Source organism: Clarias gariepinus, chromosome 20 (assembly GCF_024256425.1).
Source record: "Clarias gariepinus isolate MV-2021 ecotype Netherlands chromosome 20, CGAR_prim_01v2, whole genome shotgun sequence".
In the NCBI taxonomy this organism is placed as follows: Eukaryota; Metazoa; Chordata; class Actinopteri; order Siluriformes; family Clariidae; genus Clarias; species Clarias gariepinus.
In genome coordinates this window covers 3,648,349-3,666,364 of record NC_071119.1, presented here as the reverse complement: position 1 = coordinate 3,666,364, position 18,016 = coordinate 3,648,349, and the positions used below count along the sequence as shown (strand labels likewise).

Below are 18,016 nucleotides of genomic sequence, written 5' to 3'. Positions count from 1 at the left end.
AGTTAGTTTGGCTTTAAGCAGCCAAGTTTTTGAGTTAGTTGGGAATTGAACCCGGGCCTTCCGCATGGCAGGTGACAAACCCACCACTGAGCCACCAATGTATTATTTTAAATAATAGTTATCAATAACAAAAAATTAAGATGTACCCAAAACTGTTACGTGCTGTGGGTTGGAGAGCGCAGAAACAAAAGAGGAGTTTGGAAGAGTGCTCATGACACCCACAGAAAGACCTTCTCGTTTGGAGATAACGTGGGGTTATTAATTCGAAACTGAAAACAAAAAAAAGTAACAGAGCTCTGCTGTCTCCACGAGACCTGACGGAGGCAACTACATGTCTAGATGGCCACAGCTCTGCCTACTCAGAACTCCGTGGGGTAGCAACCTGTGGATCTGCCTGTTTTAAACAGTGCATAGTTTTTTTATGTGTCATTTGCTATCATTTACTAGCAACACCACCAGTTAGGGTCTGTAAATTACTGTAAATAGTAACTGTAATAGTAAATTACTATTAAGTTAGGTTGTCCTAATACTGTATGTACACCCTTGTATAGATTATTCAACTCTGTTCAATAAGCATTAAGATTATATTCTAGACAAACTAACACTAATGCATACAAAAGTACAAAAACTTATAAAGAACTTACATAATAGAATTACCTAACATAGCCTTTAAAATACAAATTAAATGATGACAGTTAACTTAAGCAATGAGCCACCCGGCCTAAAACACTCCATTATGGTAACTTATGTCTTTTTATTATGGTGACTTTATTTATCATTGTTAGATTATATACAAGTAACATATACAAGCATATGTTATTCTATTAACTAAATCGAGTTTATATTGTTATTATAAGTAGTGTGTGGGTGTGTAATACGTGTTAATTTATTAAGCTGTTATATCATTTATTTTCCACTCACCCTCGCAGCAACACAGTGGAACAAAATGGCAAACACTGAGCTATCACTTTCACTTCCGCATGCGCTCCGTCGGTTAACCCCAAATGACGTAATGCGCCCCTACACAAGTGCGCTCTTTGGGGTGTGAAACAATGACTTTTACACCCTACCTCGTGCACTATGAAGCACAAAGTAAAATAAAAATGAATGCGCCCTTTATACTTAACGTCCTTTAATTCTCCATTTTATACATGACCTGAATTTACCACAAGTGGACTCCAAGGAAGCTGCAGAAACATGCAGAAAAAAGGATGATCAGGGGAAACAGGATGATCAGGGGAAACAGGATGCGCCTGAGCTCAATTTTGAGCTTCATGGCAAACGCTGTAAATACTTATGTACATGTGCTTTCTCAATTTTTTTTTATTTTTAATAAATTTGCAAAAATCTCAAGTAAACTTTTTTCATGTTGTCATTATGGGGTGTTGTGTGTAGAATTCTGAGGGGAAAATGAATTGAATCCATTTTAGAATAAGGCTGTGACATAACAAAATGTGTAAAAAGTGACTGTGAATACTTTCCGGACACTTACTTGTAGTTTTAACATACAGTAATCAGCAAAATACATACCATTGTCTTGTGTCTTACAAACTGCCAGACAATTTCTTAAGAAGTGCGGTGGCGTTACAGAACCTCTTAGGTGTGAAGAACACCTTTGATAACATAGATGTTGCAGCAATGCCAGGAAGCGGAGCCTTTGCAGCATTTCCTCTCACCAGCATCTATGAGCATCTTCCTATGACGCCTTCGTTTTCGTCGAGCTGCAACTTGCCTTGCTTTGATGTCAAGAACAGTTTTAGCCTCACACCATTCCAGGTGATTACCTTCTGAATCTGGTGAGAGAATGCTATGAGTGTGCCACGCTCCCATCTAAGCTAAATGTACATCCTTGTATTAAATGTACTGTAGATGGAAGTAATGACAAAATTAACAAAGTGATATTTTACGGAAAACGGTCATAATTAAACATGTTCGAAAGATTTACGGCATGTTAAAGTCCGATGCACAATAGAAATGTGTTAATCTAAAATGCCTGTGGTTTGATAATTCCTGTAAATTATTTAATAAAGTCCGATGAAAAATGTACCATATAATTTTTATTCCTAATATACACTCACCTAAAGGATTATTAGGAACACCTGTTTAATTTCTCATTAATGCAATTATATAATCAACCAATCACATGGCAGTTGCTTCAATGCATTTAGGGGTGTGGTCCTGGTCAAGACAATCTCCTGAACTCCAAACTGAATGTCAGAATGGGAAAGAAAGGTGATTTAAGCAATTTTGAGCGTGGCATGGTTGTTGGTGCCGGGCAGACCCCACCGGGTACCACTCATCTCCACTACAAATAGGAAAAAGAGGCTACAATTTGCACAAGCTCGCCAATATTGGACAGTTGAAGACCAGAAAAAATGTTGCCTGGTCTGATGAGTCTCGATTTCTGTTGAGACATTCAAATGGTAGAGTCAACTGCAAGATGCTATCCTATCAATGTGGGCCAACATTTCTAAAGAATGCTTTCAGCACCTTGTTGAATCAATGCCACGTAGAATTGAGGCATTTCTGAAGGCGAAAGGGCGTCAAACACCGTATTAGTATGGTGTTCCTAATAATTCTTTAGGTGAGTGTATAACCATTTACTTGAGCCTCTTTTACTAAAACAATGAACAGAACGTAAATTCACATCGAAATGAAAATACAAAGCAAAGCAAAATGCCCACTTACATGACAGCACATAAATTATAAACCAACAATGCTCGACCCAGTTTCCCAGACTAACCAGCTATTTATAGAAGATTTAATGAGGTGCCTTCTGGGAAACTGCAAACCAAAACTACAAACAAAACAGTTCCCTCTAGTGGCGAACCCTTTGGGCCTTCTCTGGGATTGCACCTTTACTATGGAATGAGCTACCTCTCCAAATCAGACAATTATCATCCATCTCACTTTTTTAAAACTCATCTTAAAACATTCCTGTTTGATAAGGCTTTTAATCGGAAATTTTACTTTTTGTATTCTGCTTTTCTTTGTAAATGGTCAGTTTTAGTTTTACTATGCTTTATACTATTTTTTATTTTATTTTCATATTATGCCTTGTAATCATTGTCAAGCACTTTGGACAGCCTGGTTGTAGTAAATGTGCTATGTAAATAAAAATTGACATTAATATTGAACCTGCAATTTCTGTTTCATCTGGGTGGTGATGGTGCAGGTGCTTGGGCCTGATTGTTGCTGCATTGCAACTACTGTATATTTAAAGATTGTTCGAAGTTCAAACTCTCCATGTTTTTAATGTGGTTACTGAAAACTGACAATATTCTTGAAATAATATAAAATTTAAATTGCTGATTTTTTATAGACTTACAATAACTGCATATACAGAGACCTGAATCCTAACACAAACATGAAATTCTGAACATTTTATTAACTAGACCTTATTACGTTGTAATTCAGTCCCTTTGATCTCTGGGTTACTTCTTGCATGTCTGTGAGGATGGTTTAGTAAGTCATTACTTTTAGGGATCAGTTTATTGAGCTCACCAACTGATATGGGTCATGGACAGTGACGTAACAGGACTGCTGTGTCACCTAAAAACTACATGGCATGACAGGGTAAGAAATAAAATATTTTTATTGTTAATTTAGCTATTAGGCACTGTTTTATCCAATGTTATAACAAGCTAAACCCTTATGTACTGTATGTATATTAGGAAGTGAAAATGTAAAGAAACCGTACGGGCAAAATGTAAAAGTAAAACAACAATAAATATAGCATCCAGCAACATGGTGACTGAACAGATGCTTATGGGCCAACTACATTAAACAACATATTTAATATTTTTTTATGTTTTATATTTAAATTTAAAAGTTCAAGATGTTGTTTACTTTTTTATTAATTTGTATTTTATTTACTTTATTGTTGTTTATATGTCTGTTGAGTTTCAGTGTGTGTGTATGGAGTTGATTCGGTGTCGTGAAATGTTGTGTTTTGTGTTAGAATTTAGGTAGGTATTGTTAAGTGTGTTCCCCCATTTGCGTTATCTTAGTGTGTTTAGCTATAGGTAAGAATAGCTAATTGTCTTTGAGGCTAAGTACATGTTTAGCTAAGCGAACGTGTAGCTAATTGCCATGTGTAGCTACTAGCTATGGTTGGCTAGTTATGATGTTTAGCTAAATGGAATGTGTAGCTAATAGCTATGGTTAGCTAGTTATCATGTTTAGCTAATAGCCGTGCTTAGCTGATTGCCATGTACCTAGCCCTAGTTGGTGTCTCTTGTCCCTAGTCGGTGTCTCTCATCTCCAGTCTGAGTCCCTCACCCTCAGGTACCTCCGTTCCTCTGTGCTTGTCTTGTCCCGTGTCAGCTCCATGCCTAACTTGTATGTTTAGTCACAGAGTCTGTGTTTCGCCATAGAGCCTATGTTAGTTCCTAGAACCCGTGGTTCGTCACAGAGTCTCAGTCCTGTGTGTCATGTCCTAGAGCCTCTGTTTATATTTAAGTTTGTTGTTTTCCTTTGTTGGTTTTATTTCTTTATGTTACATGTTTTATGTTATCTTATTAAAAGACTCTTTTGGTTAAAACCCCCCTCTGCGCCTATGCCTGCCTTTTATGCCCACCTAGGTTAGAAATACCATAATTTCAGTACTTACAGTATCATGATTTGCTTGAAACAGCGTTTCAGTTTTTTTTTTCTTATTGAAACATAAGAATTTGCTGCACAGCCAATCTTTTACTTCAGCCAAACAATCCAATAATACTGTTGGGGTCCTAGGCTCAGATTTCTTCAGAGGTAGATAGAGCCGAACATCATCAGCATCAAAGTTAAAAGAAAACCTACATTTCTGAATAATCCGTCCAAGAGGGTGCAAGTACAGTATAAAAAAAACAAAAAGTATAAAGGACCAATAATAGAGCCTTGGGGAACACCACAGTCTAGGAGCAATGAGGATAATCATTTGTCACAAATTTCCACTGAAAAACTATAGTCAGTCAGGTATGTTCTAAATCAGCGAAGGGGTGAGCCAATGATCCCAACAACACCAACAGTATCGAATGCTGCACCTAGATCTGAAACATAAGAACTGCAGTATTATCTGCATCAGAATAGATCAGCAGGTCCTTTATTACTTTTAACAGTGCTCATTCTGTGTTCTGAAAAGTTCTGAAACCAGACTGATACTACTTAAGAGACAAAACCATCCATAAACCACACTGAAGGGATAATATCTGCAGGACAATTACAACATCTTAAATACATCTTTAAGTGTTGACAGTGATAGAGATTAACAACAATCAAATGCTGATTGCAAAAAAAAGGAACAAATGGATCAATTGAAGGTGGTAAAATAATTGATTTATTTTCTGAAAATTTTCCACAAAATAATACTGAAATTATTCACAGTGAAGGGTAATACGAGATTTGTCACTATTATTTTAAATTATATTCGAGAAGTATTTCCTTTTCTCGACCCTAACAATACTCATGGAGCTTGTTGCGCTTCCATTTACATTCTGCTTTACGGCACTCGAGCCTGGTTGAGCGCGTTTCCTCATTCATCTAAGGCATGTACGTCCTGGAGCCAGTAAACTTTTGATTTGAATTAATCTCCTGGTATAATAATACATGTAATTAAATTCTTGACATCGTTGCTCCATACTAAAGCGGTTTCCCAGTTTACTGGCCCCAGGATGCACAGGGCCTGATTAAACTCCACACCAGACTGGACAGCTGCACAGACATACGTTAAGAACAATGGGTATTGTTTAGAATTAAATTAGAAATAGATAAAGCTAACACAAGATCCAAGGTATGACCTTAATTTTGCTTCTGACCTGTTACAGTCTGTTACTAGTACCAAGACGTTATAAAGAATGTAACCCTGACATGACATGAGTTTGCTTAGGCTTCTATACGTTCCTCTCCCTGACTATAAATAAGCTTTTACTTAAGTAAGTAATGTTGATTGCTGTACTTCACTTTTTATAACAGGCAGAGCTAACCGGTAACACTAACACAGCACATAAATGGTAACGATGTTTAAATGGCTACTGTATATAAGAGAGAACAGATTATAGATATACTGTAGATAACAATGTTATCACAGCTGGAAGCTGTGAGCTGACAGAAAACAATCTACGAGCTACCTTGGGTAGTTTAGGAACAGTTGGAACAAACGTGAACGCTTATTTAGTATAAACGTTTTTTGCACAAAACTCTGACCCATGAAAAATTAAATAAAAGTGTGTAGAAGAACATATAATATCGATAGAAGAAATAAAACAGGTTTAATACTTGATATGCTTACAGTGGTGTGACGCTATCTACTATTTCACGCTACATTTTTTTACCTTGGGAGAAAAGGACCTTATGCACTAACTCCACCCTTTTATGCGACACTTAATGGCTGTGGAGGGTGAAAATTAAGACACATAAAACCCGGTTGAGGTAGCAGAACGAAAGAAGCACAGTCTGCTTTCTTCTGCATACCTTAGCTCAGAAAGCATTGATCCCTTTCCCCCCTGAGTGCACTGCAAATGTTAAACTCTGTACTCAAAACTTATCCGAATCAGTGAAGGGCTACACTCTCAGGGCCAGATCTCGAAGCGTTGGTCTGTGAGAAAAAGTGATGAGTCAGTGATTCTGTTGTTGTACAAGCTGTTGGAAATAAAACACACAATTAGTCTTACACTCAAACATCAGCATGTACTTAGATGATGTTTGACACACTTATACAGTATATATATATATATATTAACACACACACACACTTAACACACAGTCTGAATATGGCGGTTTGTTGAGATTATTTGATAGATGTAACTCGCTGAGGCATCAGTAATCTGGTTGTGGCTCAGACTGAAAGAAAATAAATCACATTATTAATATAATTAGGGCCCAAGCAGTACAGTATGACATCAGTACTATGGATATATACTGCAGTACTATATATTGCTGATGTCTAAAAATGCGGTTGTCATTGTGTCCGAAGGGCCCTCTTATTTTCTTAGGATCAATAGGGCCCAAGCATTATGATATCAGTCGTATGTCGTCATAGCGTGTGAGGGCCCTCATCTTCTTTTCAGGATTATCATTAGGGCCCAAGCACTTTGACATCAGAACAATGACATCATAGCTATTATGTCATCATTATTGCTATAATAGTGCTGATGCTTTTGTTATATTCTAATTTCTGAAAGTGCTGATGTCATTGTGTGTAAAGGGCCCTCTTGTTTTTCCAAGGATTATTAAGGCCCAGGCACAATGACATCAGCCCTACTGTATATTGTCATACTTAAGTCTGTAAGGGCCCTCTAGCTCTTCTTTATCACCATATGGAGCTTTTGGGGGGTCTTAACATGCTTAAAATGTCATGAAAGTCAGCTGACAGGTTGAAATCCATTGCCATTAGAAAGCCTGAGAGTCGGACATGAGATTTTGCTGCATAGTTCCTACCCACTTGCACGTATGAACACAAAACCCAGTGCACATTTAGAGCTCACTGAGCTGAAGAACTTTTACATGCATGTGTTTGCTTAACTTAACAGGAAGACAGTTATTTTGGGTCATTTGCTAAACAAGCCCAATAGATTTTTATGTACTCTTTATACGATCAGAAACAAACCAGGCCTTTGTCATCTCAATACATTGAGGATGCAAAATTGCGGAGGGATTTTTGATATCTTAATCAAAACGGGTCAGCCATGACAATACTTTTCACTTATGTTGAAAAGTGATTAATTAAATTTTGGGTGATGATGGCACGGGGTGCTTGGGCTAAAGTTGAAATCTGCTGAAAAGTGGATAATAAGTTTAAATAAACAGAAAGGTTAAAACACATGCAACAGATTTTGATATACTGCTCCTATGGAATTTATACGATCGCCACCAAACCTGCCCAAGCACCTGTGCCATCGCCGCCCAGACGCACCAGAAAGACACGTTCAGCCATGATTCTGCTTTGAACCTATGCTGAAAAGTGGGTTATGACTTCTTGCATGACATCATGTTCAGTGAGGTCAGCGATCAGAGCTTTTTTATTGTTCTTATTGTGCTAAAAAAAAGGGACACAGATTGTGTGGTGCACCCAGCTCGACCCCGGCACGCCCTGACTACTCACTCGATGATGCGGGGTTTGTGTAGGTGTGGCAGCAACAGCTCCACATGCTGGTCTGTGAGCTGGCAGTGGCTGAGGTCCAGTTCTAAAAGTTCTTCAGGATATATTAGAACCAGCGCCAGTGATTTGCAGGTCTGCAGGTTCAGTTGGGTCTCACTCAGGTCCACTTCACCGCTTACAGCCAGGGACAGAACTGCTGCTCTCCTGATGCGCTCCGTCTCGGCGCCCACGTCCATGACGTTAAGGAAGTAAAGCAGCAGAGCTTTACTGCTTCTAAGACAAAGACAGAAGTTCACAGCACTTTTTTTACAGCATAAGCACGGCCATATATTTATTTTTGCCTTACCGTAGTGAGACTGTGTGTAGAACAGAAAAGAGCAACTCTACTCCCGAGTCATTCTCAATCTCACAGTCCTGGAGATTGACCTGGACATTTGTGTGAGCTCTCTGGATAGCTGTGGAGACGACTCTACAGTCCTCTCTGCTCAGATACAGACTCGTGTCTGCCGTGAGGTCCAGAGCGTCATAGCAGGACAAGTCCAGCTTGTGGTGTAGAGCAGAGAGCAGAACTGCTGCCTCCTGGTGGAGCTCAGGAACATCGCACAGTGGAGCAGCCTCAACAACAACCTCCTGTTAACCCTGAGGACATTTAAACAGGACCATATAACCTTTTATTCTCCTTAAATATTAAATAACATGGTCTTCTCATCCATGCAGGCTAAGATTGTTTTCTGTGCACCATGGTTAAAAAGAGTGATTACACATTTATTTGATAAGAACAAACCTGAGATGGGAGACATGGCTGAGTAGAGGGATGATGCTCTCTAGCTCCCCCTCTGGTATGGAGGTCCACAGGAGTTTCAGAGAGACGCCTGTGCAGTGCTCAAGGGTATAGCGCAGCACGGCACAGTCGGCGGAGCTCAGCTTCCTGTTCTTTAGGTTGATGCAGTTCTCAGTTGAACTCAACAGGCTGGACACAGAGTGTGTAGAAGACGTCTCGTAAAGCTTTCTTATGATGGACAGCACAAAGCTGGACTGCAGCCTACAGAAAGCAAACTAATTTTATCTCCCAAAACAAATATTTACAGTGTTATTTTACTACAGTGCAGATTGTGCCGTGAAGGCTTTTTATCTGACCTTCTGAGCTGAACTTTATCCAGCACCGGCAGAAGCTCTTGGATGTTCTCCTCTCTGATTGTGCTTCTTCTAACATCCACAGTGAGAGGGTGACACTGCAGGAAGGAGTGAATCACATCCCAGCTCAGAACACAGGAAGTCAGGTCTCCACCCACGTTCCTCAGGAAACGCCCAGTAAGATCTTCATCCTGAGTTTCATAAACAACTGCGACCAGTTCCTGGAGAGTCTCTTCAGAAAATCTATGCACACAAAGTTTAAATATTTGAAATGCAAAATATTTAATCATTAATTTATTTATTAGTTTATTTAGAGGAAACCATACTTTACAACAACTCATGCCCGTGCACCTGATTGTTAGAGATCTTTGATGGTGTAGAAGGTCTACCAGTGACTGGGCTGCCATCTTGAACTCAGTTAGGTTCAAACACTATTTTTTGGAGATATATTTAGGAGATTTGTTTAGAACTGCAAAAAAATCATCTCGAATTGCAATGCAAATCGAATATCGAATCGGTAATTAGATATCATAATAATACTGTATCGTGTGGTACCTGGTACTAAACACTCGGTATGTGTGATTCTGAAAGTAAACATAATAATAATAAAAAAACAACATGCTCACCACAAACAGGAACCTTCGTCTCCTCACTTGGAGCGCTGGTGTCTCCGTTGGCGTAGACGGCACACACTCTGGCTCTGTAACAGGTGCTGTATGGAAGAGTTATAGTGCATTCACAGACAGGTCCGTCGGTTTGAATAGATTGCCAATCCTCCAGACCAGCCTCCAAATACTCCACTCTGTAGTAGTGCACAAGTGAGTCTTCATCATCATCATCCTCCTCAGCTTTCTCCCAGGCAATATAGATCTCTTCCTTGTTCAGTTTCAGCACTGTAGGTGCTCCAGGTCTGACTCTGGAGACTGTCTGAAACTCTGTAATTCCGCTGTAATCACTTATGCCTTTACTGTTCGTTAAAGCGTCTCTGAGTTCATAGTGTGTCCCTGGTGTGAGCCCTGAAACCACACAGCTCTCTCCAGTACAACAGCTATCTCTCCATTCCCTATCCCCCTTTACGGCTCTGTACTCCACTCTGTAACCTTCAGCACTTTGCAGCTTCATCGTCACGCATGTCTTTTTCGCCGTAATTACTTCTGCGGGGTCGGGTTCCACATCGAGCATCACATTTAGGCTTAACAAACTTCCAGACTGGTAAAGACGCACTGCAGAGCCAGGAGAATGTGGATCAGGTACAGATGTAGCAACGAAGACGGTTTCCTGTGTGTTCTCATTTCTCTCTTTATTTAAAAGAAACGACTGAAGGTCAGAGAATATTTTCTGACTCATATCCAAGATCCCGACTTTTCGGTTGTTCGTTGGTCCACCGTTTTCTCTCAGAGCTGAAAGAAACGGATCTTTTCCGTTATCTGGCGACGTCAAAAGGAAGCAGAGCACTCTGTTCGCGTGGCAGTCCTGTACAAAGCGCTGGAGGTCATTCAGGATTCTGACTTTGGCAGATCTGCACTGGAGCATTGTCCTGATTTCAATGGTTTTGTTTTGAGCCACTGCTGTGTGTCGCGTGAACTGAACAGCGATTGAGCAGTCCTGTCCAGAAGATCTTGTAACTTCTCCTCTACTTCTTCTGCTCCTGTTTCTCGTACAGACTTAATAAAGGACGCAAACATTTTCTTAAAATTGTCTTGGTGCTGCTGGAGAAGTGATGAAAACTCAGACAGACTGTTCTTTAAAGCTGGAATTTGTGTAAACACATCATAAATCACATGGTCCAGTTTCTTCAAAGTGTACAGCCAGACTTTGAAAGGAACCACTTTTTCTGCCGCACTATCTGCTGGGTTTTATAGAACAGGTCCATCAACAAATGCAGTACAGTCATATAACACAGATTCTTCTTGTTTACCAAGCCTGGAGAATAGATCGGTCTGATTTGAGGAGTTGATTATCTTCTTAACTAAGTCTTTCAGATTGGTGTTTTCCTTCTTGCTATTAATAAGAAAAAATGCCTGAGATCCGTACAGCACAGCTACAACCACATGTGTTACAGGGGACGAGCCAGTCATAGAGAGCGGGAATCTGCCCTGTAGAAGCTCATGACTGAGCATGTCCAGTCTGGTGGAGGTTCTGTAATGCAGAGTGACTCGGACCTGCAGCTGGGACTGATGATTAATAAATGCAGACGCTCCAGCCATCTCAACCGGCCCTGATACAACACTCGCTCTTTAAGGTAAAGTCAGATCGAGAGCTGTAAGTCTGTCGTGTAAAGAGTCTCTGTTTAATACCCTTACATCCTTGTGAGGACGTGGGATTGACAGCCTTGCAGACGATATGACATCTTTTTCCCACAGTAAGACATCTAAAAAATGCCACATGGTATATATTAATCAATTAATCAGGTACAGATTAAAACAATGTTGTATTTAACTTAGCCTTTTTACTAATTAAAAAAATAAATAAGTAAAGGCACAGTTGCAGAAATTACAACCTGTAAAATTTGAATTTGATGTGCTTAGAATTTTAAATCTCAATTAATTTTACTAAGCAAGAAATTAAAATTATACTCTTAGGCAGCTCACAAACTTTTTTTTAAAATATGCTTTAAGTATATAGCAAATACTGCTGGATGAATTAAGCATCTTGCGTTATCATCTCCTGGGCACACCAGAAAGACAGTGGGCACGGGGATTCTTGGCAAAAAAAAAAAAAAGCATTGCACTATGATGTTACGCAATGTGAAGTCAGTAAATGTGATGTTCTGCCAATTTTCATGTGTTTTTGGGCATGTTAAGACCTGCAAAAAGCCCTGAATGGTAGTAAAAAAGAAAAAAAAAAAGACTCTGGTCCTGCGCACCCTATAGTGCTTGGGCACTAATAAAAGTAATTCCTTCATATTATTTTCTTGTATTAAATTTGATCTAAATTTGATACATAAATTATATTTGCAGTTTGTTCCTACCTGAGCAGAACGAATCAGTGCAGCAGTCATACAACATGCCGAGATCCAACTCCCGACCAAGTGCAGCAACTTGGACAAACTCGGAGTCAAAACCTGAAAACGTTGATTTGAGGACAACCATGAAATGATTATTAAGCACTGTATTATATTTCAAAACTCTGCATAGATATGAATTGATTACATTGAAAGTATCACAACCCACCATTGGCATCTTCAAGTCTTCTGCAGAACATTTGTGTTAGGTAAGACAAGAACTCTACAGCACTCCTAGAGTGCCTAGAAAATTGTTAAATGTACAGGTATATTGTTAGGACGTCTAGTCCATCACATACAAAAAAAGTCATTAAAAGTATTCTTTGTTGTACTTTTTCCATTATTTTTTAGATTTCATATTAACAAGACTACAATTTTGTTGAGTTGGTTGGAACTACTTCATCTACTGTATAATACAAGTCATTTTTTAAAATAATAGTGTTTAGACAGATTATTTATATTATAGATGATTTTATTTTTGGAGAAAAGTCCTCTGGTCTAATGAAACAATGATTGAACTGTTGGCTTAATGAACATTGTTATGCCTGGAGAAAAAAAGCAGGAGGCTTGCACCTTGAGCTGTCAAACTATTTAAATGCAAAATGACTATATACCGTCTAAGAGTATTTAAACGTCTGACCCACTAGGAATGTGATGAAGGAAAGAAAAGCTGAAAAAATTTTTTCTCTTCACTACAGTATTATTTTGACATTTCACATTCATAACATAAAGTTGTCCTAACTGGCGTAAGACTGGGAATGTTTACTAGGATTAAATGACGAAATTGAGACAAACTCAACTTAAATGTATTTAGATAAGGTTTATGAAAACTTTGACTTCAGCAGTCTGTTTCTTGATGTGCTGATGGTTCAGTTATTGTGTGAGCTTACCTTGTCCTCCACTAAGTCTGCATTATTTTGCTGCCTTTCATCCTTTGTTCCACTCTCACTTAATGTAGCCAACTGAAACTTTTGTAGGTCTGTTGTTAATAAATTAACCTGCCACATAACATAAAGCAAAAATATGTCTTATTTTACTTAAAATGTAATAATAATAATAATATATATAGTTGCAAGCAACGATAAGCAGGCCAACTGTGAGCACCTTTGTGCCTTGTGAGCCTGGTAGGACCACCAAAATGGCCCGGTTGCTGATGTCAATCAATGTGGGCTGGGTTTGGTGGTGATTGTAATGGCACAGGTGCTTGGGCCGGTCCTCGTGTGTGTAGGATGTGTAGTATGTGTGAAGTGTGCGTGTGTGTGGGATGTGTTGTAGCGCAGCTACATAAAGGTTTTTTTTAATAAGGGCAAAATAAAGTACAGTGGAACCTCGGATTACGAGCTTAATTCGTTCCGGAAGTGGGCTCGTATTCCAAAACACTCGTAAACCAAATTTAATTTTCCCATAGGAAATAATGAAAACTTAAATTATTCGTTCTACAGCACAAAAAATAAATACATAAATATAATTAATACAAAATATAAAGTAAAAATAAAACAAATTAACCTGTACTTTACCTTAAAAAATGTACAAATAAATCCCGACAGATAAGGGTTTTCGTTTGTGCGCGCACACACCCACACACACATTAACGGATAGACTGTTTTTAAAACCATTTAAAAATTAGCAACGAACATTCCTAGTCACACTCACGTGAGCGCATACTAACAGGATCACTACTGTAAGTAAAACAACAACCTTGCGCCTTGCGGTGGCGGAGCTTTGGCGGGAGAACGCGGATCTTTTCGAGGCTGTTGCTAGCGCGGCTAACCGGCCTCCCGTCGCGGCGGTCGCACTTCTGCAGACCCAGACCTGGTGAGAAGGAGGAGAGACTCACGGGGCCATCTTCAACTCTCCACTATGATCGCCAACGCCGTCTCACGGTTAAGGTGACCCTCCAATTTGGCCACAAACGGGTCCAAAGTACCGCGTTCATCGATTCCGGTGCCGCAGGTAACTTTATTGACTCTACCTATGCCAAAGAAATGGCGGTTAAAATCAAGGCGTTATCCCAGCCCTTTCGGATTATATCTGTCGACGGTCGCACCCTCTCTGCCAGTCCCATCACCACTCAAACCCAACCCGTCACTTTCATCATCAACCAACACCAAGAGCAAGTCCGGTTTCACCTTACCTCCATTTTATTTCCTCCCATCATCCTCGGAGACCCTTGGTTACTTCAGCACGACCCTCTCATCTCATGGACACAAAATCGGGTCTTACAGTGGGGCTGACCTGCACCGAACTTTGCCTGCGGGCACCGGCTGGGGCGTGTTCTAGGGAGTCCGAGGCCCCCGACGTCGACACCAAAGCCATCCCCGCCGCCTAAGTCTTTTTGCACACCTACCTCCTCACCGCCCCTATGACCTGGCTATAAATCTTCAGCTTAGTGCCGTTCCCCCCCGCGGCCACCTATACTCCTTATCCACCACAGAGATGCAGGTGATGGAGAAGTATGTAGCCAACGCCCTTCGCCAAGGCACCATCCGGCCCTCCTCCTTACCCACGACCGCGGGGTTCTTCTTCGTCAAGAAAAAAGGCGGTGAACTTCGCCCCTGTGTCGACTATCGGGGGCTCAACAACATTACCATAAAGAACCGACACCCCTTGCCTCTTACTAACTCAGCCCTGGACGGCCTCTCTGGTGCCACCATTTTCACTAAGTTGGACCTTCGGAGCGCCCACAACTTGGTGCGCATCAGAGAGGGTGATGAGTGAAAGACGGCTTTCATCACCCCCACAGGACACTATGAGAGCTTAGTCATCCCGTTTGGCCTCTGCAACGTGCCCGCCGCCTTCCAACAGTTCATCAACGATGTCCTCCGAGACATGTTAGGGCGGTGAGTATTCGTCTACCTGGATGACATACTAATTCACTCACATACAGCCGACAAACACACTCAACATGTTAGGGCGGTTCTCAAGAGATTGCTTGCCCATCAGCTGTATTGTAAGTTGGAGAAGTGCGCTTTTAACGAGCGCTCCACCACGTTCCTGGGTTTTGTCATCTAGTCCCAGGGTGTGGCCATGGACCCACAGAAACTTGAAGCTGTGCGTCTTTGGCCCCTACCCAAGACCCTGAAGCAGCTTCAACAATTTCTCGGGTTTGCAAACTTCTATCGTCGCTTTATCTGGGACTACAGTACGGTTGCAGCACCTTTAACTGCCCTGACCGGACCTTCACTTCACTTCACCCTTAACCCCGATGCCATCGCCGCTTTTCACGAACTTTGTCACCGATTCACCACCTCCACCTCCATCCAGATGCAAGTCAACCATTCGTTGTGGAGGTGGATGCCTCGGATGTGGGTGCCGGGGCCATTCTCTCCCAACGAGGTCCAGACCAGAAAACATTTGATCCCACTCAGCAGCGATATGGGGTAGGGGACCGCGAACTGCTGGCCATAAAGTGGGCTTTGGAGGAATGGCGTCACTGGCTCCAGGGCGCCAGGGAGCCGTTCATCGTCTGGACCGATCACCAAAACACCATCACAACATCATCCAGAACATAAAACAGCTCAACCCCAGACAGGCGCAATGAGCATAATTTTTTGAACATTATAATTTCCACCTTTCTTACCGCCCGGGGTCCAAGACCACCAAGGCAGACACCCTCTCACGAAAACACGAGGAAGACGTCCCACGGGCAGACCCCGCGCCTGTCCTACCCACTTCGGAAATCATCGCACCACTTTACTGGGATTTGGAAACAAGGGTTCGCCAGGCACAGGCAGAGAAAACCGAACCGGCGGGTGTGCCGCCTGGAGGACTCTTTGTGCCACAGTCCAAGAGAGTGGAGGTCCTTCAGTGGGGACATTCATCTCCCCTCTCTGGAAATCTTACACCGTACGCTGGATCCTTGATTCGCGACCTAGGGGCCGAGGCACCCAGTACCTGGTCGTCTAGAAAGGCTAAGGTCCCGAAGAGCGATCTTGGATTCCGGCCCCGTTTCTCCTCGACCCCGAGCTCATCAGGGACTACCATCGTCGGGTATTCCCCACCCCAGGACCGTCGGGAGTCGGTCCTGGACAGAGGGGTACTGTCATGCACACTTAATCCGGCAGTAGGACCCGGAAGTAATGCGGTCGCGAACCAGGAAGTATAAGAGGAGTCAACAAACCACGGCTTTGAGTTGCCCATGTCGGTTCAGATCGTCCGTCTGCCATTTTGTAAGTACTCACTTTCTTGGGTCTACTTTCTGATTAGAGTGTGTGTTTATGGGACGCGGGTCAAATTCGTGTTTTTACCTTGCTCCCTTTCCGTGAGAGTCGTTAGACTAAATTGCGTGGCTATCCTGCCTGTTCGCTCGCTTCCGCGTTTGGGTTTACCATCCACGCTACAAAGGGCTAACCGCTAAGTGTGCTAATTCTTCTGATCATTCCGGTTAGTTCGTGACAGTCATTGAATTTGATGTCACTGAATGTGATGTCACTCAAAGTTATTAATCACAAGTTTAAGGCATCGTCATGGCTGACCCGTTTGAGATATCAAAATATTTTCATAGTTTTGCATCCTCAGTGTCTTTAGATCACATCGGCCTGGTTTGGTGGCGATCGTATAAATTCCCTAGGAGGAGTAGATCAAAATCCATCAGGTTTGTTTTTTGCGAAATGACCCAAAATAACTGACTTCTTGTTGAGTTGAGCCCAGGACATGCAGCACAAAAGTTGTATTGTGTGCAAACGTGCAAGTGTGTATGAGCTATGCAGCAAAATCTCATGTTTTTGTAAACTTAATTTGTAAAATTAAGTAAATATCTTCTGCCATAGCTGCGTGTTCTGTGTGTGACCCAAACTGGCATGGACTGCGTCACTTAACATTGCTCCAGCCAATCAGCAACACAGTCCTGCACACTGTGCACTGTTGTGTGACATTGATAAATATTCCACACTAACGTGCCGGACTAGATGCATTGGTAAGAAACACCTGCTTTTTAGGTAATACATGGTCATGTGTTTGGGGGTGGAGCTTGTCAAGAAGCACTAAAGAAAGAGTGTATTTTGTTTGTTTGTTTTGTATTTTCTTCTGAACATAACCTTTTTTCAGAGGCGATTCATGTACCATATCTAATAGAAAGTGTTTGGAAAAGCCTGACATTGATTAACAGTTAACATTAATTCACTAAAAGCTTCTTTAACATGGCCTTTAGCAGCCCACCTTAGCATCCTGAACTTCTGTTTTGGCCAGCACAGTGTCATGACCTTTATGTTCCTCCATCGCACACACAAGACATATGAAGACCTGATCAGTTCTGCAGAAGACCTCCAGAGCTCTGTAGTGCAGCTGGCAGCTTCTCGTTCCTGGCTGACCCGTCATGTCTCTAAGCGCGTGTCTCTGCAGCGCTCGTACGGTGTAGTGCTGCTTCACGTGGGTCTCACAGTAAGCCACGCTGCAGGTCAGACACCACTTTACCGCTCTGATCTTACTACCAGTGCAGATATCACAGGCTATGTCCTCAGGTCCAGCGTAGCTTTGAGCAGGAAGAGCAGGACTGAATTTGGCCTGCTGCAGCATCTGATTAAGAGCCACATTCAGGTTCAGGGCAGGACGATTTTTAAACCTTTTTCCACACTGAGGGCAGAAGTAGCTTCCTTCATTGGCTGGTTTGATCCATGAGGACTCGATGCAAGTTTTGCAGAAAGAATGTCCACAGGAGATGGACACAGGATCCTTCAGGACATTGCTACACTTTGGACACCTTTAACAATCCTCCATAATGGGACTCGGACATGAGACTCTGCATTTAAAATAAATACAAAATATTAAACATCATTAACCAAGATCACCAAAACAAAAATGCA

General features: G+C 41.5%; 1 long non-coding RNA gene across 1 annotated transcript; it reads right to left on the bottom strand.

Moving 5' to 3' along the window:
* Positions 1 to 8,254: 8,254 nt before the first annotated feature.
* LOC128508335 (uncharacterized) lies at positions 8,255 to 8,953 on the bottom strand. Its single transcript, XR_008355897.1, has 3 exons — positions 8,862 to 8,953; positions 8,424 to 8,716; positions 8,255 to 8,350 (listed from the first exon to the last, which is right to left on the bottom strand). It is a non-coding gene; the product is annotated as an uncharacterized LOC128508335 (long non-coding RNA).
* Positions 8,954 to 18,016: the final 9,063 nt, after the last annotated feature.